Raw genomic sequence first — 23,820 nt, 5'->3', positions numbered from 1 at the left:
TGGTAGCAAATGGGTCTTCCAAATGGACAATGACCCCAAGCATACTACCAAAGTTGTGGCAAAATGGCTTAAAGACAACAAAGTCAAGGTATTGGAGTGGCCATTACAAAGCCCTAACCTCAATCCTATAGAACATTTGTGGGCAGAACTGAAAAAGTGTGTGCTAACAAGGAGGCCTACAAACCTGACTCAGTTACACCAGCTCTGTCAGGAGGAATGGGCCAAAATTCACCCAACTTATTGTGGGAAGCTTGTGGAAGGCGACCTGAAACGTTTGACCCAAGTTAAACAATTTAAAGGCAATGCTATCAAATATTAATTGAGTGTATGTAAACCTCTGACCCACTGGGAAGTGATGAAAGAAATAAAAGCTGAAATAAACCATTCTCTCTGCTATTATTCTGACATTTCACATTCTTAAAGTAAAGTGGTGATCCTAACTGACCTAAGACAGGGAATTTTTAAATGTCAGGAAATGTAAAAAAACGGAGTTTAAACGTTTTTGGCTAAGGTGTATGTAAACTTCCGACTTCAACTGTACGTGTCTTGTGCTCACATATTAGTCAGGTCAACTATAAATAGTCTGCGGAATGTACACAGAGTAAATGTTATTTTGTGTATGTTTCGTTTTAACTGCTTAGTAATGAGTCAGACATACATATTTTTATTGAAGTGATTTATTTTGAAATCATATAAAGTTTGAGAATTCCATAGAATAGAAATGTTCATGGTTGGAGAAACTCCAAAGGCATAACCTCCATCCTCCATGCATTTTATCAAACATGGGCCTCCTGTCAATCCACTCCAGGGGGAACAATCAAGGTCTACTGTTAAGGAATGCAGCTGGGAGCATGTAGCATTCCTGTAGTATACGACCTCTGTGTTTGTATCTGTGTGTGGTGTGTGTCTAAAGGGTAGGGGTGGTACGGGGTTGTGCACTGGAAGGAATACTTCCTTACATCCCAGCAGGCAGAGATATTATCCTTGTTGAACCCCTCTCCCTTCAACACTCCCTGTCACTCAAAAGGCAGCAGCCAGCCCAAAGAATCATACTGACAGTGAAGCCCCTGGGAGCCTACAGTACATTTCACTCCTCACTCCCTCATAGACTAGGTGTGAAAGCCTGTATGCACTCTTTTCAGAGGTGTTTTGACCTACATACAAACACATATTTTGGCCTGCTGGTATGCAGCTAGATACCTAGGATTTGTAGTGAGGTCAGAGACTCTGTGCTAAAGCAGATGCATTCATCCAATTATCTGGTTTACAGACCATGACTAATTAATTATGCCTCTGAATGGGAGCTAGAAGACTAAACAGGTTTGACTCATATGCACCCCATTAGCTACAAGAAGATGAGCAATAGAGAGCACACCAAATGTCAGCAAGCACCTCAGTGAACTGACAGCATGAATGGGAAAAAGTCACAATAACCTTTTTCCTCTGAATCACAGCGCCGCTCTTAACTACATTCTTAAGGTGTGAGATGGTTAGAGAAATATAATTCAAAATAAATTGTGATGGTAATGATTAGCGCTGTGCTAATGAGATCAGTCCATGTGAAGCGCATCCTGACAGATTCAGTGCATCAGTTTTCAAAAGGCTGCATTATACTTTTTTTTTTTTTCCAAACAAACTGACACCGGAGCCAAACAGCCTAGCAGCGTTAACTGAAACCAGCCCAGTGTGTGAGTGTAGAGGCCTCTCTCAGAGAGAGCTCTGCTCCAGCAGGGACTGACTGGGGAGTGGGAGCAAGAGGCCACTCTGCTTTTGGGGATGATTGCCAAATGCCCTCCTCCACCCCCACCACCTCCTCCTTCCCAAAACCAAGTCAGCCCCCTGCCATTCCAGCCCCCTCCAGCAGTGCCTGAAGCTCCAATCACAGATGCAGGCTGCTCTTTGGCTGCCTTCCTCTCCCCCTGCCTCAAGTGCTCTAGCATGCCCTTTCTTGCTCCCTCTCTCGTTCCCTCCCTCTCTGCCTGCGTGGCGCGCATGGCTCCATTGTGGAGGCTGGTTCTTGTACTCCAAGCGGTCCCAGCAGCTGCTTTCTCTCTTCTCACTCCTCAGGATTTGGGCTACAGCGTCTCTGGAACTCCTGGCCGTACTCATGGATCCATTTGTTAGCCACTGGAACAGGGCATGGACAACAGAGAGTATGTGTTAGTAGTGTATGTCACAGAGTAGTCAAACAAACATAAAATATCATATACAGGTGTGTAAAAAAGAGTTGTTAAAAATTCACTGACATTCAAATCACCAAAAAGTGTAGACACACATTTTTATATAGATCCCTTGTATGGAGCCATCAATTTTTTAACTATATATATATATATATTTTTTTTCCCACCTTTATTTAACCAGGTAGGCCAGTTGAGAACAAGTTCTCATTTACAACTATGACCTGGCCAAGATAAAGCAAAGCAGTGCGACAAAAACAACACAGAGTTACACATAAACAAACGTACGGTCAATAACACAATAGAAAAAAAATTGTATACAGTGTGAGCAAATGAAGTAAGGAGGTAAGGCAATAAATAAGCCAATAGAATTTAGCAATTTACACCAGAGTGATATATGTGCAGATGAGGATGTAGAAATACTGGTGTGCAAAAGAGCAGAAAAACAAAAACAAATATGGGGATGAGGTAGGTAGTTGGTTGGATGGGCTATTTACAGATGGGCTGTGTACAGCTGCAGCGATCTGTAAGCTGCTCTGACAGCTGACGCTTAAAGTTAGTGAGGGAGATACAAGTCTCCAACTTCAGTGATTTTTGCAATTTGTTCCAGTCATTGGCAGCAGAGAACTGGAAGGAAAGGCAGCCAAAGTAGGTGTTGGCTTTGGGGATGACCAATGAAATATACCTGCTGGAGCATGTGCTACGGGTGGGTGTTCCTATGGTGACCAGTGAGCTGAGATAAGGCAGAGCTTAATCTAGCAAAGACTTGTAGATGGCGTGGAGACAGTGGGTTTGGCGACAAATATGTAGCGAGGACCAGCCAACGTGAGCATACAGGTCGCAGTGGTGGGTAGTATATGGGGCTTTGGTGACGAAACGGATGGCACTGTGATAGACTGCATCCAATTTGTTGAGTAGAGTGTTGGAGGCTATTTTGTAAATTATATCGTCGAAGTCAAGGATTGGTAGGATAGTCAGTTTTATGAGGGTATGTTTGGCAGCATGAGTGAAGGAGGCTTTGTTGCAAAATAGGAAGCCGATTTTAGATTTAACTTTGGATTGGAGATGCTTAATGTGAGTCTGGAAGTAGAGTTTACAGTCTAGCCAGACACCTAGGTATTTATAGTTGTCCACATATTCTAAGTCAGAACCGTCCAGAGTGGTGATGCTAGCCGTGCGGGCAGGTGCGGGCAGCGAACGGTTGAAGAGCATGCATTTAGTTTTACTAGCATTTAAGAGCAGTTGGAGGCCACGGAAAGAGTGTTATATGTCGTTGAAGCTCGTTTGGAGGTTTGTTAAAACAGTGTCCAAAGAAGGGCCAGATGTATACAGAATGGTGTCGTCTACGTAGAGGTGGATCAAAGAATCACCTGCAGGAAGAGCGACATCATTGATATATACAGAGAAAAGAGTCGGCCCGAGAATTGAACCCTGTGGCACCCCCATAGAGGTCCGGACAACAGGCCCTCCGATTTGACACACTGAACTCTATCTGAGAAGTAGTTAGTGAACCAGGCGAGGCAGTCAATAATGGGAAATGGGGCCTTATTTCCTTGTTATAATCTTAGTTCAAATACATGAACACACAGTAAAATAAAAAATAAAAAGTATATACTTTCTCCTTTAAGTGTCTCTCAGAAGCAGCCACTCACATTAATTACTGATACCCCTCTGTGTTTCCTTTAGCCTTGTCACTGACTGTGGGATCCAAGATGGAGTTAAATGATGTGGAATGGAGGCCCACATGTTTAGCATCCCAGAGCAGTGCTCAGTGCCTGACCTCTTCTCTATATTGTCCCCAACTCTATCTGTATAATGCAGTGCAGATGTGGCCCCAGGCTCCAGCTGTGACTTCAGTATGACAGGCAGGGGCTACTGGAATAGACGTAGGGTCCTTAGCGTTCCACATCTGACACTGCTCACTGTACCTGTGTGTTTTTCTATAGGAACTATGTGGCGTTCCCAGTTGTCTCATTAAAGCCTCTTACCCCATTTGTCCCCAACAAGCACAGGGCAGCCAGCATGCAGAGTGTCCCCATCTCCTTGGCCGTTCCTATGGAGGTTCCACCAGAATAGGGCAGCATTCTGGAACACCAGAGACATTGTAAATGTGTCACTAAAAACATTGGAACAAAACATTTCAAATCTTGCCTGGATTTTGTGGGCCACTATTGTGCCTGGAATGTGTATGGTCTCCTCCTCTACTTGACAATCCTAAACCATTGTACCTCAATGAAAATCAAATGTTGTATATATGTATGTTAAAATCCCATGTGCATAGCTGTGCTCCAAGTACAACATATTTGACATTGATATGAGGGAAAGGGTGCCCAGTGAGAGAAATGTTTTCTACCACTTGAGGAAAGGAAGTGAAACCTCAATAAAATCCAGGTTGATAGGTTAAAACCTGGTGAGGTCCTGTGTCTTTTCAACAGCAGCTCATTTATTAAACCAAACACTACACTGTGGATGCATCCCAAATGGCATCAGATTCCCAATATTATGTACAGGGCCCTGGTTAAAAGTAGTACACTATAAAGAGAATTGGGTGCCATTTGGGACACTGCCTATGGCTCCCCTTTACTCATCAGGCCTTCTGTCATAAGAACAGTCCTACTCAAAACATCTTAAGAAATTATGTGACCTTTCTGAGGAAAGAATCTCTTATTATTTTTGATGGCATTTTAACACCTGCACAGAGTGAATGTTTAGGAGGGTATGTGTTCTGGCTTGAAGCAATTTTGATGGATAAACAAGAAGGTAAAGCCCATGTCCAAAATAGAATCCTTTTACCTATAGAGTGCACTACTTTTGACAAACACTGGTAAAAAGTAGTGCACTCTGTAGGGAATAGGGTGCCATTTGGGACATAGCACAGGTTTAGCCAGCAGCTGATGTGAGCAGTGCATTTACCTCCACAACAGGAACGCTAAAGTTAGCGTGGATGAAGGCTGTGGACCCACCTGCGTCCACAGAGCTGAGCTGTGGAGGATGACAACATTCTCACTGAGTTGTGTCTAGTCTAGCCACTGTGCACACGTAAAAAAAAAGCCATCCATGCCGGAATAAGGAGTGTGGAGTTTGTCCAAATCTCACAAGCAGACATTCTTTTTCATACCACCTTAACTAAAGCTCCGTAAAGCTCCGCCTTATCTCAGTTCACTGGTCATGATGGCAACACCCACCCGTAGCACGCAAAAAAAAAAAGTAGTGTACTAGGGCAGTGGTTCCCAAACAGTGGGGCGCGCCCAGCAGAGGGGGGTGGGGAGCGAGGGTCCCCCTCCCCAAAATAAATTGTAATACTAGAATGCAAAAGGTGCAATTTCGAAATTGGGTAGTTTTCCTCTTGTCATGTCAGTTATTGCAGACCTTAGAGAGATATTTATATCCTGTCAGAAATGTCCACATCAACTAGCCCATGTCAGCTAACGTTTTGTAGCTAGATTTTTTTAGTCCATAGATTTTGGATTAATGTTCGAGTCACTCAAATATCAGACGAATACACATTAGACATGGAAAAATCTATAGAATTGCCAGAAAATGTCCTTTAAAACGGCAAAATTTTCTACAGCCATGACAAGATGTGTATAATTGCAGGAAATAAGCTTTAAACCTGCAAAATGTTCTCTCCGCCAGCAAGAGGGGTGTGAGCAGTTTGTGCAATGAACAGGGCTTGTGCCCATAGAAATAGACGTGGCATGCACAGGGGGGGGGGGGGGGGGGGGGGGGGGGGCGCGCGGGACATTCCCAAATGCAGGGGGGGGGGGGGGGGGGGTGACAGGTAGCCTAGTGGTTAGAGCGTTGGGTCAGTAACCAAAAGGTTGCTAGATCGAATCCCCAAGCTGGCAAGGTACAAGTCTGTCGTTCTGCCCCTGAACAAGGCAGTTAACCCACCATTCCTAGGCCGTCATTGAAAATAAGAATTTGTTCTTAACTGACTTGCCTAGTTAAATAAAATAAAATGCTGGAAGAGTGTAAAAGTTTAGGAACCCTTGTACTAGGAAATAGGGTAATGTTTGGGACACAGACCATCACTCAACACTAACACACAAAATGAGGGTTCACTATTGCATTAAGTGTTTATTCATTTAGTAATAAGTGTTTAGTAAACACTCACAGTTGCATGGTCAAAATGAGGTTCATAGTGTCCTCCAATCCCATAGTTCACCACTTGGAGGTACTCTGCAAACGGAGGCTGCACATTGAGACTTGTGAGCAAGGTGATTCTCTGGTCCAGCCTCCCAATGATAGGGTGGGCTGTGTCCTTTAGCCATGCACTGAAAAACAAAACACACACTCTCATAATACAGACCATGTCACTGTCTTGGTTTGAGCTCGACCTGATGTTTTGTACACACTGTCTTCTGACAGGTGGCGTCATTCCTTCTTGATGTGCAGTCCTCAACCGATCAATGCAGATTGAGTCGTCGCTCTACCTGATGTAAAACAATAATGTACACTTCACCTTCCACTGATACTGTAGGTTCCAGAGGTGTTCAGCTACGCTCCATTCAACAGTTAAAGTTTATCCCACAGTTAACTATCATATATATCATATGTTATAACTAATAAGCCTGAAAATCACATGTGCACCATAAAATTAGCCCAAGCATGTTATAGTGTTATACGGTATATTCACTGGTTGCTGTGAGGGTGCATTGTTCTGCTGGTGCTTTTATTACTGCTTGCAGTGTTATGAAAAGGAACTGTAAACTATACATTTAATAGTGACATGTTTCTGATAGTAGTACCTCTTGCTGATGCGATACTCTGCAGTAGCCTGTTCCTCTCCAGATGCCACCACAGATCTCCTTAACTTATGGCACAAAAAGAGAGAAGACTTTCAATACTCAATCATTTTATACAGCAGTAACTTTAGGATGTAGGATCAAATTGCAGGGCTCTGTCTGACAAGAGAAACATGAATGGTGTGAGGATAGAGAAGAGAACATCTGAAAGAGCACAGTAAATAACATACAAAAATGAACGTCAAAACTCAACAACCGCAGTAATTTTCCAATGAAGCTGTGTCTGACGGAAATATTTGACTGCCATTTCTATCTACACCCTCTCTAAATACTTTGAACTAGACAGCTAATAGTAAACCCTTGGAGCCAAGCATGAACACCTGAATACCAATGCTCAGGCAATGATGTATGTGTCTATGTGCTCAGGGCAAGGAGTACCGCATGTGCTCCAGGCTCCAAATGACTAATACTCCAGTGCGAGTCCCAAATGGCACCCTATTCCCTATATAGTGTGATACTTTTGTAATGCACTATATAGGGAATATGGTGCCATTTGAGACACAGGCCAGGCCTGGTTTTAATCAACCCACCAGAGCGCCATGAAATGTTGACATAATGAGTGGAGGGATTTTAATTTGAAGAAGGGGTGGAAAACCTGTTGAACAATGCCAAAACATCCCAAAATCTAGGAGATCATTTGGGTTACAGCATCTCGCCAGAAAAACTAAGTCAGCCAATGAACGCTGGTGGGAGGAGTTGTAGGAAGACGCTTTCATTGTAATGGCTAAAATTGAATAAATGGAGCAAAGTCAAACTTGGTTTCCATATGTTTGTGTTTGATACCGTTCCATTAATTCCATTCCAGTCATTAAAATGAGCCCATCAGTACAACGCAGACATTCTTCTTCCAAACCAGCTTGGACATATTTTAGCGGGCTAAATCTATGACGTTTAAATGCCCATTTACTCTGTTCCATCTGACTGCGCAATCCACTGTCTCATCAGCCCATGCAGGGAAGTTATAAACTTGATTTCCACTACAAAAATAATCTAGACACTATCTCACATTTCTTTTAGACTAATATTTAGTTTTCAACAGCGGAGATTTGTATAAACCTCACTGGCATTGTTTCAATATTCAAATTCGATCTCCAACTGTCCCACAGTAATATAATGAACGTGTAGGGGTCGGGAGTCGAGACGAGAAAGAGAAGCAGGCAGCTTTCTCAGCCAGTCGAAATCATGAATCAGCTAGCATCGTTTTTATAGATGTATACAAAGAAGAAGCAATTGAAAAAGGTAAAACGAAACGAAGTGCAACTAGTTTGCAGTGTTTCCAGCTTCAGTTTGAAGTTATTGTATTAGCTGTGTTGTTGGCTAGCTCCTCTGAACAACAGTGTCCTAACGAGAGAGCACATTGTCTATGCCAGGCGAAATCATGGCTCATTAGCTCATTGTTATGGATGTATCCAAATAAATGTCACTAAAAAACAGCTTAAACAAATGCACCTACTGTTGTTATTCTGTATGGCAATTGAACACTTAGAACAAACAACTGGGTCGCGTCCATAGATACAGAACAAAAAGAACTCACGAAAGGGTCGCGTCTCTAGCAACCCTAGATTTGTGTCAGGACTATATCTTGCGGAAAGATGAAATAGTACGAATAAATGAATCAAAATTATGTTTTTTAATGAAAATATGTCAATCATTATTTGAATATGCTGGTAACCTGTTGTATAAAAGTGATTATGCATTCAAAGCCGGTGTTTGTTGGATATATTGGCACGGTTTGCCGGCCCTCGGCTTGTTCTTGGGCCAATATATCCAACAAACATCGGCATTATTACTTATTTGTTAATATTTCTTAATATTGTAAATATTGCAACCAGGTCACAGAACAGAGACTGAGCCTTTCTAAAGCCCTTGATAGATTAAGTATTTGAGATCACAAACATGCAAGAATAGAAATGACAATACTATCATACCTATCAATCCTATCATACCTGCCATTGTAATCTAAGCTGTAACTATTACTCGGGTGAAAAACTAGCACCTCAGTGGCAGTCTAAGCAGCCAGACCACAGGGGGAAAAAAGCAGATTGGAAATTTCCTAAAATAACCGTTATCCCAGCAGAGCCAAAACAAACAGTGTTCTGTGTGTAGAGTCACTCTCCTGCTCAATCTTTACTGGAGTCATAAATAGGCCATTGACATGTAATACATTTAATAATCCTTCAGATGCGCAAAAACTAATCATGACAAAGGAGGGTCTCTTCTATCAGTTATGTTATTTAAAAGACACTCGTAATTTTGAATGGACTTGGAAAGTGAATGTGGTAATCAGAATCAATGTCATGACAATAGAATCTGGGGCCATATGCATCAAGCATCAGAGTTGGATGGCTGATTTAGGATCCATTTAGCCATTAAGATCATAATGAATAAGACTGGACAGGGAGGACTGGATCCTAGACCAGCACTTCTTATTCGAGATGCTTGATACATACTGCCCTGATAGGCCTTTTCTGAGTAAAAGGGGTGACACCATGGCAGTAGATAGACACTCACCCCTGTCTGGGCGAGGTCCTTGATGCGCTCTGCCTCTGAGCCAGTGATGAAGCTGTGGTAGAGGACCACATATGGCTGCAGGCTCAGCACCTCACGTCTGATTGGCTGCAGTAGTAGCCCAGGACTGTCATTGTTGAAATAGTCACAGAACAGCCAGGGGTTTTCATAACGCATTGGCTGTGAGGAGAGAAGGGCATCTGAGGTCATTACCGGATCCGAAACATGGAAAGAAAGCAGCAGTATTTCCTTTTCATCCTCAGAACTTTAAAAACTATTTTCTTTCTCTGTGAGCTCCAGAACGTAGCCAAGTCTTAGTTTTCCACATATGGTGTCTCATATGGTGTCGTATATTTAAAAGGACAGCATGATTTCAGTTCTGTTTGGAGCATTTCTAAAAGCAAATGTATCACTCAATTGCTTCCGCATATAGCCGGCTGGGTGGAGGAGATTACAATATTATAGATGAGTATACCGGAGTGCCCTGTGTCCGACACAGTCTCTCGTAGGTGTTCCTTGTCCGTAGATAGGTGGTGTTAGGCCTCTTCAACCCAGTGTCAGCGCTCAGTAATGGTGGATTGTCGACAAGTAGTCGCTCATACTTCTCTACATTCTTCAAAACTCTCCTGTTCATGGGATCTTCAGGAAGGGAATCATGTTAATACCATCAATATGATACCATGAGTTTGGAGAAACAAATCACAGCGTACAGTTGGTAAAATAGAAACAAGCGAGCAGTACAGATGTTTTCCTGGTCAATGTATGTCGTTTTATTAAAAGGAGGCCTGAATTGTAAGGTCCAGGTCCATGTCTGCATCATGCACAGTAAGTATACAGTACTTCAGGGTTCAGCTACTGTATGGGGAAATAGGCTGATATACAAAGCAGATGGTGACCATGATATACGTAGTGGGATGTTTTTTTATGGATTGGGGCAGTCCTACTCCTTTTTCAGAATGTTATTTTCATTGGACAGGATAAAGAAAAAGGAAGTGGGCCGGAGTAAACCCCATGCTCGCAACGGAACATACTATGTGAGATCCAGAGGGAGCAGTTTAGACTGCTGGACCACCCCAGGCCACACTATAGTGGGATGTTTTAACTAGACAGGCTTACCATGGTTCAACAACTCCTGAGAGAGACTCAGTGCATAGGAGATGTTTCCTGTCTGAAGCAAAACAAAAAAGTTACATTTGGTTAACAAAATGCTGAAAGAATCACATCTCTCTACAAATACTATTTTCAACCAGTAGGTCTATTTTTTAAAGAATCACATTCAAAATCAGAATGACTTGTATTTCTATGTGCAAAATAGACACACCTTGAAGTGAGAGAAGGCCAGGTGATCCAGAGCATCTTCCAGAGTTCCCTCATTCTCTGGGCTCCATCTCCTCCCCGCCCCTCGGAACAGACGCACTGACTCCTCCAGCCACTGCACTGAGTGGTAGTAGTCCTCCAGCTCATAGGCAACCTACCATACAAAACCACAGGATGTTAGCATTAGAAAACAACAGAAAGATTTTATAATGACAAATTGAGACACATTCTTTTCCTGAACAGCCATACACCATACTCAAAATATATGTTGGAAGGAAAGAGTGAACACCTTTTTAGCATTGTAAATATCATTCTCTAGAGCTGAAGATAAGTACTATGATTGTTGATGGTGGCTGAGGCTTTGTACGGGCCCTGGAAACGTGAGAAATAAAGCTAACCCTTAGATAACCCTGCTGGTTTTAACGACTAGGTTTTAGCCACCACAAAAGTGCAGTTGAAGAACTATTACTGCATGCAACATGCCAAACGAAGCATCTGTTTACACATGGTCACAGTCAGATAATTCTGGTGTTAGCACAAGTGAAGGCAAAGGCCCTTACTCCACATTCGTAGACTTCCCTAAACAGATATGATGTATTTTCCATACTGTCTCTCCCACACAGTGCACCGTGTGCACTGCCACTGTACATAAACAGTAGGATCCATTGAGGAGTGACTCATCACGAGGAAGACTTCGTCCGTCTTCCAAATGTCTCCCTATTCCCTTTATTGTGCACTACTTTTGACCAGGACCCAAAAGACACTGTACATTACACACTCAACACAACACATACATTGCACATTACCCTTATCATACACACTTCTCATAAAGCCACATACTGTAAGTAATACATATTGTACATTCCCTTAGTCAGTGGCGTACTATTGACGTTCAGGTATGATGGACATGGGAATGAAAGAGTGCTTATGCCTGTTCAGCTTACGTGTGGGATTTGTGTAACCATTGGCTGGAGGGAGCTTTCATCATTGTTAGATCCATGCGAGACAGTGTGCAAGAGGAGAAGGGTGGAGAATCAGGTGCAGCCAATGATAAAATGGGTGGGTTATTGGTGGCTTACCTTCCCAACCAGGAAGCAGTCATCCCCAGAAAGAGGAACAGATATTGTGGGACTGTAGATGTCAATGGGGTTGCCGTTAGTGATCCTCTGGAAGTGACCTCTCACAAGTCCCCCCACTTGAAGGGCATATACATCCTGCAGTCTCATCAACCCATTGGCCGCCCAGTTTTGGCAAGCTTCCCTCCTCCTCTACCTCCTCATAACCGGACCTGAAGGCTGAAACACAACACGGGGGAGTGAGTGGGGGTGGGGTGACGACAGAACACAAAAAGCGGGGATGGACCTTTGTCAAACTTATGTCCCAGGTTATGTCAGTTGTAAGGACCAGATTTGTTTTTAAAGAGAGTCATAAATGGAAACAACCTTGGGTGTTCTCTTGTGCTTCATCACTGTAGATCAGATTAATCCACTCGGACTGCAAGCGCTTGATAAGAGTAAACGCCACCAAGGGGTTTGCCATAGCAGCTGATGGTCCATTGTACACCTCACTGTGCAATTCTGACACCTTTGCATAAAACCTGCAGAAAGAGTCTATAAGTGCTAAAGGTTTAGAGAGAATATCACCCTAAGGTGATACCATGGTAGATGGACAGAGGGGAGACAACCATGCAATGACATATGCATGAAGTTTTCCATTCCAGTGATTCATCAACATGTTCTGCAAGGAATACAAAGGCCTAAGTATGATGATAATAGTAGCCTATCATGAAATTATATGGAACAAAACACAATAAAGGACACACAGCCCAAACATATAGCTTACTAATTCTTAGACACAATTATTTAGCTTTATTTGCTCTCTTTCTTTCTAAAACAACACCCTCTAAACCTTAATAAGTAAGCCTACAACATAAACGAGTGATAAACTATCAAGCACACGTGCATCATGACAACGTTCCCGGTCTGTTACTCACCTTTTGATGTCTTCAAGTCTCTGCGATTCGTGTTCAATATACGTTTCTAAATTATCAATAAGTTGTCTTTCAACAATGATGGCTTGTTTGACGTTCAATAATGACGTATACATCTCACCAAAAGATAATGGAATCAAAATCATTTGATTATAACACAGACTGAGAAAATGGATTTGAAATAATATTGCATTTTGCGCGCGTATGATGACCTATATGACGTTTAAAAAGTTGCCTATGCTTGCGATAGATTTTTTGTCAACTCTAATCTCTATCAATGGGTCTTGCTTTAAATCTATTAAATGTAGCGCAGTTTCTTGTTTGAAACTGTTATATAAATATTCATACACATAGCTCATATAAACAAAGACATTCCGTCGTAAGAACACATACACCCAGCCATAAGACTGACCCCCTCTTCCTTATATAAACACACATCTCATCTCCCTCTAACTGGCCGGTCCCAAGAGCAAAGGACTTTTGCTGTGCACCAATGGGGCCCGCTCTGGCTAGAGCAAGGCCCGCCTCCAACCCTCCGACCAGTCAAGAAGACCGAAACGACAAGACTCCACCTACTTTATTCTATGTGTAAAAATGAATGTAACCGTAGTATAAGGCCTCTTTTTCACCTGGCTCCTTGCCGAGTTATGTGAACTAGGTCCGTGCACGTAAAACTGCGGGACAAGATATCTCTGACTCATTAAAACTGTCTTTTGTTACAACTGAAATCCACTCTGTCCAGCGTCCGTGATTTGGTCTCAACTCTCCAGTATTTAAACACTAACAAAACCACTGAAACCTGCCCTACAGGAAAGCTTAGCTCGGTCCTGCGGTTCTGTGTGAATCTCCGCAATGTTCTTTCTCAACAATGCGTGCTGCTCACACCTGAGAGATCAGCTTTCACCACTTCACATCATCTGTCATCAAGAAGAATGGTTCAACAATAACAATCTCATATATGAATTTGCATGATTAATGAACAATCGTATTACATGAGGTATTTTAGGATTTGGATTTGCTCAAAATGCATTGCAATAGTTTCCCTTCGGAATTGTCATGCGTAAATGTGCCCAGTCCCTGCATTCTACTTAACATATATTAGTCTAATTAAATGATTTTATAACAACTCTGACTATCAAATAATCTAACCCTTACTGCTTTAGATATCAGTGTTTTTATTTCGCCAAAGAAACTGAACGTCTTCTTATGGGCACACATTCCTCCAGTGCCCAGTGGTGTAAAGTACTTATGTAAAAGTACTATAAAGTACTATTTAGTAGTTTTTTTGTGTATCTGTACTTTACTATTTAGATTTTTGCCAACTTTTACTTCACTACATTCCTAAAGAAAATAATGTACTTTTTACTCCATACATTTTCCCTGACCCCCATAAGTACTCGTTACATTTTGACAGGAAAATGGTCCAATTCACGCACTTATCAAGAGAACATCCCTGGTCACCACTACTGCCTCTGATCTGGCTGACTCACTAAAAACAAATGCCTTGTGTGTAAATCATGTCTGAGTGTTGGAGTGTGCCCCTGGCCATCTCTCAATAAAACATGTTTTTAATTGTGCCTTCTGGTTTGCTTAATTTAAGGAATTTTAAATTATTTATACTTTTACTTTTGATACTTAAGAACATTTGAGAATTCCATTTACTTTTGATAGTTAAGTATATTTAATACCATGTACTTTTAGACTTTTACTCAAGGAGTAGTTCACTGGATAACTTTACTTTTTAATTTTTGAAAAATGATTTATTACAAAAAACACAAGGAAGGGGTAACATTAAACTATTAGAACATGAAGGACAAACAATACAACATCAAGACACGATCAAACATGTATCAGTCATTACGCAACAGAGCCATCCTTATGTGTGAGGGTGCGTGTGCATGATAGTGATATAAAATATATGTCATAGTTTCCTTTTTCATGATCACAATCTTGTGACACCCGAATCCTCCAAGATCCCCCCGCAGTTCCCCAATAGCTGTCCCTCAACCATTCAAGACCCCTCCTACAGTCCCCCCTGGAAGAAAACACATACAATTAATTCCATTCCCCACCCCCAAGAACCCCCCACTGCACCAACAACCAAGAGAATGAACTAAAGAGAAAAAAGGTAAAGACAGAAGAAAACAGCAAATAATGAATAATACATTTAAAACAAAGGACATCAAGGACAACTGAAATCATAACAGCAATGCCAACTGTATATGTTGGTGTGCATGTCTGGCACTATTACACGTATGTGTGTGTTCTTGTATGTGTTTATTTGAATGAGAGTGTGTGCATATGCATGTGTACAAACACCTGCACGGCATCAGCCTCAGGAAAACCGGCATTAGTTGTAAAAACACTGCCACTTAGTGTCATTCAAATATACTTTTATTATGTTTTATTTAGACTTTTTTCACCTTTATCTTTTGTCCATCATTCTCTCTCTCGCACAGCAACTCCACTCCCACTTGTCTCCAATTCCACATCCCAACCCTCAGCTTCCCTCAGCCCATCCCGTCTATCTCTGCTGGCCACCCACTTCGTGTTTCTACTCAACACATATCTTTCAACTATGCTATGATGTTTAACGTACAATCACAAGCATTTCGCTACACTCGCATTAACATCTGCTAACCATGTGTATGTGACAAATAAAATTTGATTTGATTTGATTATCTAATCAAATAGAATCTACATTAACTTTTACTTCAGTCATTTTCTATTAAGGTATCTTTACTTTTACTCAAGCGTGACAATTTAATACTTTCTTCACCACTGCCAGTGCGGTAACCCAAGCTGCACCTCTTGATAAATTTGGAATTACAGTGACACCTAGTGAACAAGTTTACGGTTTCTGGAAGTCTTTTCAAATTGTGAAGAAATCTTCTCTATTCCAAAGCAAGCCTCTCTGTTTCAAGAAAAATGTACAGTTTTGTTAGATAGCAACCAACAAATATAAGTGTTAAAAGACACCTGCTTTATAATGACATTATGGCTGTCATCCAGCCAGGGTTTTACTCTTTTTAACATAAAACAGGCTACTAGTCTGTACAGATTCAAAGAAAAACATTGATTTAACCAGTGGTTCCACTTCGGGACCAGTTATTTTGACCCTGGGCTTGGTGGCCGGGCCTCTGGGACTGATCCTGTGTTTGTGTGAGCAGCACAGGACAGACTCCCATCTCTCAGGCTGTAGATAATTGGGCTGAGAAAGTGGGGCAGCAAAATGAAGCAGAAGTAGTTGAAGGTGATGTGCTAGGCCAGCCAGCGTGCATACTGATGAGGCTCTCTAAGACCGAGTGGGTGAAGGTGATCATGCACAGCAGCAACTGAAAACCTTGGAGCAGCACTGTGTGCATGGCCTTGGTTACCGACGCCCGGTCCTGACGCATCTTCCTGGTCTCCAGCAGGATCCTCATGTAGGTGAACACGATGATGGCCGCCAACACAGCGAAGAACAGCCCGTTGAGCAACACCTTGAACAGCGTCTGGATTGGGGATGAGTTGAGGACCAGGGTTTTGCAGAGCACCAGGGTGGATAGGACGATCACGCAGGCTGAGGCTTTCCCAGAGAGAAGTCCACAATGGGCAGGATGCAGCTGACCAGCCACAGGCTCAGGATGATGATCCAGATACGGTCAGCGTGCCAGGCAGCTGGATGCTGCAGAGGATAGGAGATGGCCACATAGCGCTCCAGGGACATAGCTGCCAGGATCAGAGGGGTGTTGTGGAAGAAAAGTAGAGGGGCACAGTAGACGATAGCAAACTTCACGTTGCCACAATGAAGAGGAAGAGGAGGACAGAGGAGAGGAGCTGCAGAGTGTCATTGATCAGCATGTAGGCAAACAGGATGTATCGGGAGTTGTCCAGGAATTGTCTGTGGGAGGCGAAGGTGTGCAGCATGACCACAATGCAGTAGAGAAAGATGCAGAAGAAAGGTAACACCACACACACCTTGATTATCACAGACAGACTCTTATGTGAGTTGATGGCATTGCCTGGTAGGTCTGTCAGATTCTGCATTTTTCAGTGTGGCCTGCTTGAGGAATGGTCTATGTCTGCAAATCTGAAATGTTGAGGAAAACAACGCCTTGATATGCACACAGAAAATGTAATGACAATATACAGTGCATAAGGAAAGTATTTTTCGTGGTCTGAGAGTAAGCGGGCTGTCATGTACTTTTTACTGAGGAGTGGCTTCTGTCTGGCCACTCTACCATAAAGGCCTGATTGGTGGAGTGCTGCAGAGATGGTTCACCTTCTGGAAAGTTCTCCCATCTCCACAGAGGAACTCTGGAGCTCTATCAGAGTGACCATCAGGTTCTTGTTCACCTCCCAGACCAAGACTCTTCTCCCCCTATTGCTCAGTTTTGCTGGGCGGCCAGCTCTATGAAGTCTTGATGTTTCCAAACTTCTTACATGAATGATGGAGGCCACTGTGTTCTTTGGGACCTTCAATGCTGCTGAAATGTTTTAGTACACTTACCAAGATCTGTGCCTCGACACGATCCTGTCTCGGAGCTCTACGGAATTCCTTTGACCTCATGACTTGGTTTTTGCTGTGACATGCACTGTGGGACCTTATATAGATAGGTGTGTGCCTTTACAAATCATGTCCAATCAATTTAATTTACCGCAGGTGAACTCCAATCAAGTTTTAGAAACATCTCAAGGACAATCAATGGGAACAGGATGCGCCAGAGCTCAATTTCAAGTCTCATAGCAAAGGGTCTGAATACTTACGTAAATATATATATATATTTCTTTTTTAATCAATTTGATAACATTTCTAAAAACCTGTTTTTGCTTTGTCCTTATGGGATATTGTGTGGAGATTGATGAGAATTGTTTTTTTTTAAATCAATTTTAGAATAAGGCTGTAACGTAACAAAATGTGGAAAACGTCAAGGGGTCTGAATACTTTCCGAATGCACTGTACATGATCCCTAAGATGAATAAGATATAATGAACTAACGTCAACTTGTCCTCTGATGGAGAACGTAAAGGTTTGGGAGGGATGGGTTGTGGGCGTTTAATACATATTTCACCATAAACCACTATGACACAAAACATCTGCGGGAAGAGGCATTTCCTTATTCTACAGTTTTTGGTAGTCTTGATTTCTCAAGAGATAAATTAATTTCATGCCATTGTCAAAATGCATCATGCTCATAAGTATTGCTCAAGCTCCTTGATAGCAACAGAAGAGTAGGATATGATGGAGAGAGACAACAGGCAAGACACAGAGACAGCAACAGAAGAATAGGATATGATGGGGAGTGACACCAGAAGAACAAAACAGGCCTTAACAGAAGAGGATAGACAAAGGAGACACTAACAAACAAGAACCTGAGACAGCAACAGACAAGACACAAGACAGCAAAAGACAAGACACCGAGAAAGTGACAGAAGAGATGGAGAGGGTTTGATGAGCACAGAGTAGACTATGTCACTTCAAGCGGCTCTATAGATTCTAATTTGTTTTATTTATTTGCCCAAATTATAACAGGTGAAATACAGTGAAAACGTAAAACATGGTTTACAAAACATTTGCAGTTGAGGTGAAAAAGCCTGTGAAATTACTATTAAAACAACTGTTTGCTATATAAACTTTTTCCAAACAGGACAGGAAGAGAGATGAGGATACACGAGACAAGTTAACTGAAAAAGATATAATCTCTCAATGTTCTAATCTCTCAATGTTCATATCAAAGCGCATCAAATTCATGCACTTAGCTGTTAAAATTCTTTATTTTTTTATGCCAGGGGAGGATAACCCCAGATCCCTTACTGGCTTTGGGCAAAGCCCAAATGTCTTAAAATCTTAGAAATGCCACTGATCTCACCCTGCATCCCACTGCTGGATTGCCTCTGAAGTTAAGCATGGTCAGTTTTGGTCGGCCCCTCTATGGGAGACCAGATGTAGCTGGAAGTAGTGAAAAGTAAATATGTGAAGGGAAAATAAATCACGAGGGAAAAACGTGAAGAATTAAAATGGGAAACTTCACATACGTGTCCGAAAACCATGTCTGACTCGTGAAAATTATAACAGCCCAAAAAAGTTAGTGACTTTTTTTGTAAGGGAACACACCTGAAAAATGTTGGGGCTGCCTTATTAATCAATAAAAAAGTTTGAATATCAAAATAAACCCAACTCAGACGTGTAGAGAAAGAGGACATTATATGAGTAGTAATAATGTAGGACTATAGACATGAAAACATTCCAATAACAGTTGATTATACTCTAACCGGGAAACAGGTTCATTAAGACATGTTAGTGTTTCCCCTACCACTGTAGAGGCCGGGTGGGTTTCTGGCCTAAAGATCAAATCAAGTGCACTTTATGAGAAGCTAGTACAGTAAATATTTGATTTCCTTGCAGGTTTTCTTGGGAGGAACTGGGGTATTTTATTATTCTCCTGATCAAGTCATCATAACATGCAGTGCCTTCGGAAAGTATTCAGACCTTTAGAATTTTTCCACATTTTGTTACGTTACAGCCTTATTCTAAAATGGATAAAAAAAATAAAAAACTGAGCGATCTACACACAATAACCCATAATGACAAAGCGAAAACTGCATTAAATGCATTACAAATAAAAAACAGAAATACAGTACCTTATTTACATAAGTATTGAGACCCTTTGCTATGAGACTCAATATTGAGCACAGGCGCAGCCTGTTTCCATTGATCATCCTTGAGATGTTTCTACAACTTGATTGGAGCCCACCTGTGTCACACCCTGATCTGTTTAACCTGTCTTTGTGCCTGTCTCCACCCCCCTCCAGGTGTCGCCCATCTTCCCATTATCCCCTGTGTATTTATACCTGTGTTCTCTGTTTGTCTGTTGCCAGTTTGTCTTGTCTTGTCAGGTCTTACCAGCGTTCTCTCCCGCCTTCCTGTTTCTCTAGTTCTGTTTCCTAGTTTGCCCGGTTCTGACCATTCTGTCAGCCCTAACCCCGAGCCTGCCTGCTGTCCTTTACCTGCCTGACTTGGACCTGATCACAAACCTCTGCTTGCCCTCAACCTGCCCTTTCCTGGCTCGTGTTTCTAATAAATCATCTGAGAACTGTACTATCTGTAAGGGTTTTCCTGTGGTGAAGGAGAGGCGGAGACAGGGCACTGGCAGCCCCTGGCTGACTGGCGGCACTGGCGGCCCCTGGCAGACTGGCGGCACTGGCGGCTCCTGGCAGACTGGCGGCACTGGCGGCTCCTGGCAGACTGGCGGCACTGGTGGCTCCTGGCAGACTGGTAGCTCAGGCGGCGCTGGGCAGACGGGTGGCTCAGATGGCGCTGGGCAAACGGGAAGCTCCGGCAACGCTGGAGAGACGGGTAGCTCAGATGGCGCTGGGCAGACGGGAAGCTCCGGCAACGCTGGAGAGGAAGGCTCTGGCAGCGCTGGACTAAGGAGCTCTGGCGCCTCTGGAATGAGGGGCTCTTGCGCCTCTGGACTGAGGGGCGGGAGCTCTGGCAGCGCCGAACAGGCGGGAGACTCCGGCTGCGCTGGAGAGGAGGAAGGCTCTAGCAGCGCCGGAGAGACGGGAAGCTCCGGCTGCGCTGGAGAGGAGGAAGGCTCTGGCAGCGCTGGAGAGGCGGGAGACTCCGACAGCGCTGGAGAGGAGGAAGGCTCCGGCAGCGCTGGACAGGCGGGAGCCCCTGTAAGGATGAGCCGGAGAGACAGCCTGGTGCGGGGGGCTGCCACCGGAGGGCTGTTGTGTGGAGGTGGTGACGGATAGACCGGACCGTGCAGGCGCACTGCAGCTCTTGAGCACAGGGCTGGCACCAACCGCCCTGGCTGGATCTTCACCCTAGCCCGGCAGATGTGGGAAGCTGGGATGTAGCGCACCGGGCTAAGCACGCGTACTGGGGACACCGTGCGAACCACCGCATAACACGGTGCCTGACCAGCACCACGCCCCCCACGGTTAGCACTGCTAGGAGCACTGTAGTGCTGAGATGGCACAGGACGTGCAAGGCTAGGGAGATGCACAGGAGGCCTGGTGCGTGAGGCTGGCACAGTCTTCACCAGACCCCTAGCACGCACCTCAGGATGAGTATGGAGAGCTGACCCCGGTGCCATTAAATCCCTGACACGCTCCGTCGGGCGAATGTCGTGCTTCTTGCACCAAACCAGCAACTCCCTCATATCTCTCTCCTCCAATTTCCCCATTAACTCCTTCACGGTCTCTGCTTCGCTCACCTCCAACACCAGCTCTGGTTCTGAGCTCCTCCTTGGCTCCTCACGATAAACGGGGGGAGTTGGCTCAGGTCTGACTCCTGACTCTGCCACACTCCCCCTGTGCCCCCCCAATACATTTTTGGGGCTGACTCTCGTGCTTCCGTCCGCACCGTTGTGCTTGCTTCGCCAACCTCATTCTCCTGTAACCTTCCGCACACTGCTCCATCGAATCTCAGGCGGGCTCCGGCACTCTGCCTGGGTCGACCGCCCACCTGTCTTTCTCCTCCCAAGTTGTGTAGTCCAGATTCTGCTCCCATGTCCCGAAATCCTGACCTCGCTGTTGCTGTTCCTGCTGCTGCTGCCTCTGTTCCTTCTCCTGCTGCTGCTTTTGCTGTTGCCCGTTACCACGCCGCTTGGTCCTGTTGTGGTGAGTGATTCTGTAAGGGTTTTCCTGTGGTGAAGGAGAGGCGGACCAAAATGCAGCGTGGTGGTTATTCATGTTTTTAATAAAGACAACTATACATGAACAGACTAAACAAAACAAGAAAAGTGAAAACCTAAACAGTCCTATCTGGTGCAAACACAGAGACAGGAACAATCACCCACAAACACACAGTGAAACTCAGGCTACCTAAGTATGATTCTCAATCAGAGACAACCAATGACACCTGCCTCTGATTGAGAACCATACTAGGCCGAAACATAGAAATACCCAAATCATAGAAAAACAAACACAGACTGCCTACCCAACTCACGCCCTGACCATACTAAATAAATACAAAACAAAGGAAATAAAGGTCAGAACGTGACACTATCGGCCTCCCGTGTCTGGATCTGGGTCATATCCTTAGTTGCGATAACCTGTGGTAAATCAGGTAAATTGGACCTGATTTGGAAAAGCACACGCCTGTCTATATACAGTCCTGCAATTACAGTGCATGTCACAGCAAAAACCAAGTCATGAGGTTGAAGGAATTATCCATAGAAGCTCAGAGAAAGGATTTTGTCGAGGCACAGATCTGGGGAAGGGTACCAAAATATGTCTGCAGCATTGAAGGTCCCCAAGAACACAGTGGCCTCCATCATTCTTAGATGAAGTTTGGAATGACCAAGACTCTTCCTAGAGCTGGCTGCCCAGCCAAACTGAGCAATCGGGGGAGAAGGGCCTTGGTCAGGTCGGTGACCAAGAACCCGATGGTCGCTCTGACAGATCTCTAGAGTTCCTCTATGGAGATGGGAGAAACTTCCAGAAGGACAACCATCTCTGCAGCACTCCGCCAATCAGGCCTTTATTGTAGAGTGGCCAGACGGAAGTCACTCCTCAGTAAAAGGTAGATGACATCCGCTTGGAGTTTGCCAAAAGGCAGCTAAAGAATCGCAGACCATGAGAAACAAGATTCTCTGGTCTGATGAAACCAAGATGGAACTCTTTGGCCTGAAAGCCAAAGGTCATGTCTAGAGGAAACTTGGCACCATCCCTACGGTGAAGCATGGTGGTGGCAGCATCATGCTCTGGGGATGTTTTTCAGCGGCATGGACTTGGAGACTAGTCAGGATCGAGGGAAAGTTGAACGGAGCAAAAAACAGAGAGGTCCTTGATGAAAACCTGCTCCAGAGAGCTCATGAACTCAGACTGGGGTGAAGGTTCACCTTCCAACAGGACAACGACCCTAAGCACACAATCAAGACAATGCAGGAATGGCTTCGGGGTTCAAGTCCGGGCCCAGCCAGAGCCCGGACTTGAACCCCATCGAACATCTCTGGAGAGACCAAAAATAGCTGTGCTGCAATGCTCCCAATCCAAGCTGACAGAGCTTGAGAAGATCTGAGGAGAAGAATGGATGAAACTCCCCAAATACAGGTGTGCCAAGCTTGTAGCATCATACCCAAGAAGACTCAATGCTGTAATTGCTGCCAAAGGTGTTTCAACAAAGTACTGAGTAAACGGTCTAAATGTTAATGTGATATTTAAGTTTTAGTTTTTAATACATTTTCAAAAATGTCTAAAAACCAGTTTTTGCTTTATCATTAGGAGGTATTGTGTGTAGATTGATGAGGGAAAAAAGCAATTGAATACATTTTAGAATAAGGCTGTAACGTAACAACGTGGGAAAAGTCAAGGGATCTGAATACTTTCCGAAGGCACTGTACATGGTTTATGTTATGACATTTTTTGGGGGGGAAGAACACATTTCACTGCAATGCATATAATTATTGATGCTGTAGACCTAAAAACATACATAAGTGCAATTAACAGAGCTGTGCATATGTACCAAGACATTAACACAGTACGTCATTGTCTGGGGACTTGACAAAGAAAAGTGCATTTCAATACCACAAGATCATGTGATAATTAAATCCAATACGTTGTTACATGCTGTTGCAAGTCATGTTTTATATATCCAAATCTGAAACAGTAAAGACATTATTAATGAGTACATCATGCAATACAACAAAAAATCTCTGTTAACCTGTTCCAGTGAGTGATGTCTTTTCATATAATAAGCTATTTAAATATCAACAAATATTCTCTTATTCAATCCACAAAATACATAAAAACTTTTCATCATCGGTCTTCTGCCGAGCCCACCGGGGCAAGAAAACCTCTCGAGCCGGCGTGGAAGCCCTACGAGCTAGCTGAGGCACCCCCGGTTCCATCGGTGACAGCATCCGGTCCCGACGTCACCAACAAAAAACAAACCCACCCTGATGCTTCCAATTTTGGTGTCAGCATTCTGTGAGGATCGACACTGGAGACAGGAAGCAGGTACAGGGAGAACATTTAATAGACAACGGACATGAAGTAGGACAAGGGACAAAATAACGACATCTAT

General features: G+C 43.6%; 2 pseudogenes; both read right to left on the bottom strand.

The window, feature by feature from the left end:
• Positions 1-1,910: 1,910 nt before the first annotated feature.
• Positions 1,911-12,993, bottom strand: LOC139382598 (prolyl 4-hydroxylase subunit alpha-3-like; annotated as a pseudogene).
• Positions 12,994-15,908: 2,915 nt separating this feature from the next.
• Positions 15,909-16,829, bottom strand: LOC139382597 (odorant receptor 131-2-like; annotated as a pseudogene).
• Between the last annotated feature and the right edge of the window lie 6,991 nt (positions 16,830-23,820).

This window comes from Oncorhynchus clarkii, chromosome 24 (genome assembly GCF_045791955.1).
Source record: "Oncorhynchus clarkii lewisi isolate Uvic-CL-2024 chromosome 24, UVic_Ocla_1.0, whole genome shotgun sequence".
Classification (NCBI taxonomy): domain Eukaryota; kingdom Metazoa; phylum Chordata; class Actinopteri; order Salmoniformes; family Salmonidae; genus Oncorhynchus; species Oncorhynchus clarkii.
The sequence above is the reverse complement of the archived record's forward strand: the minus strand, read 5'-3'. Positions and strand labels throughout refer to the sequence as shown.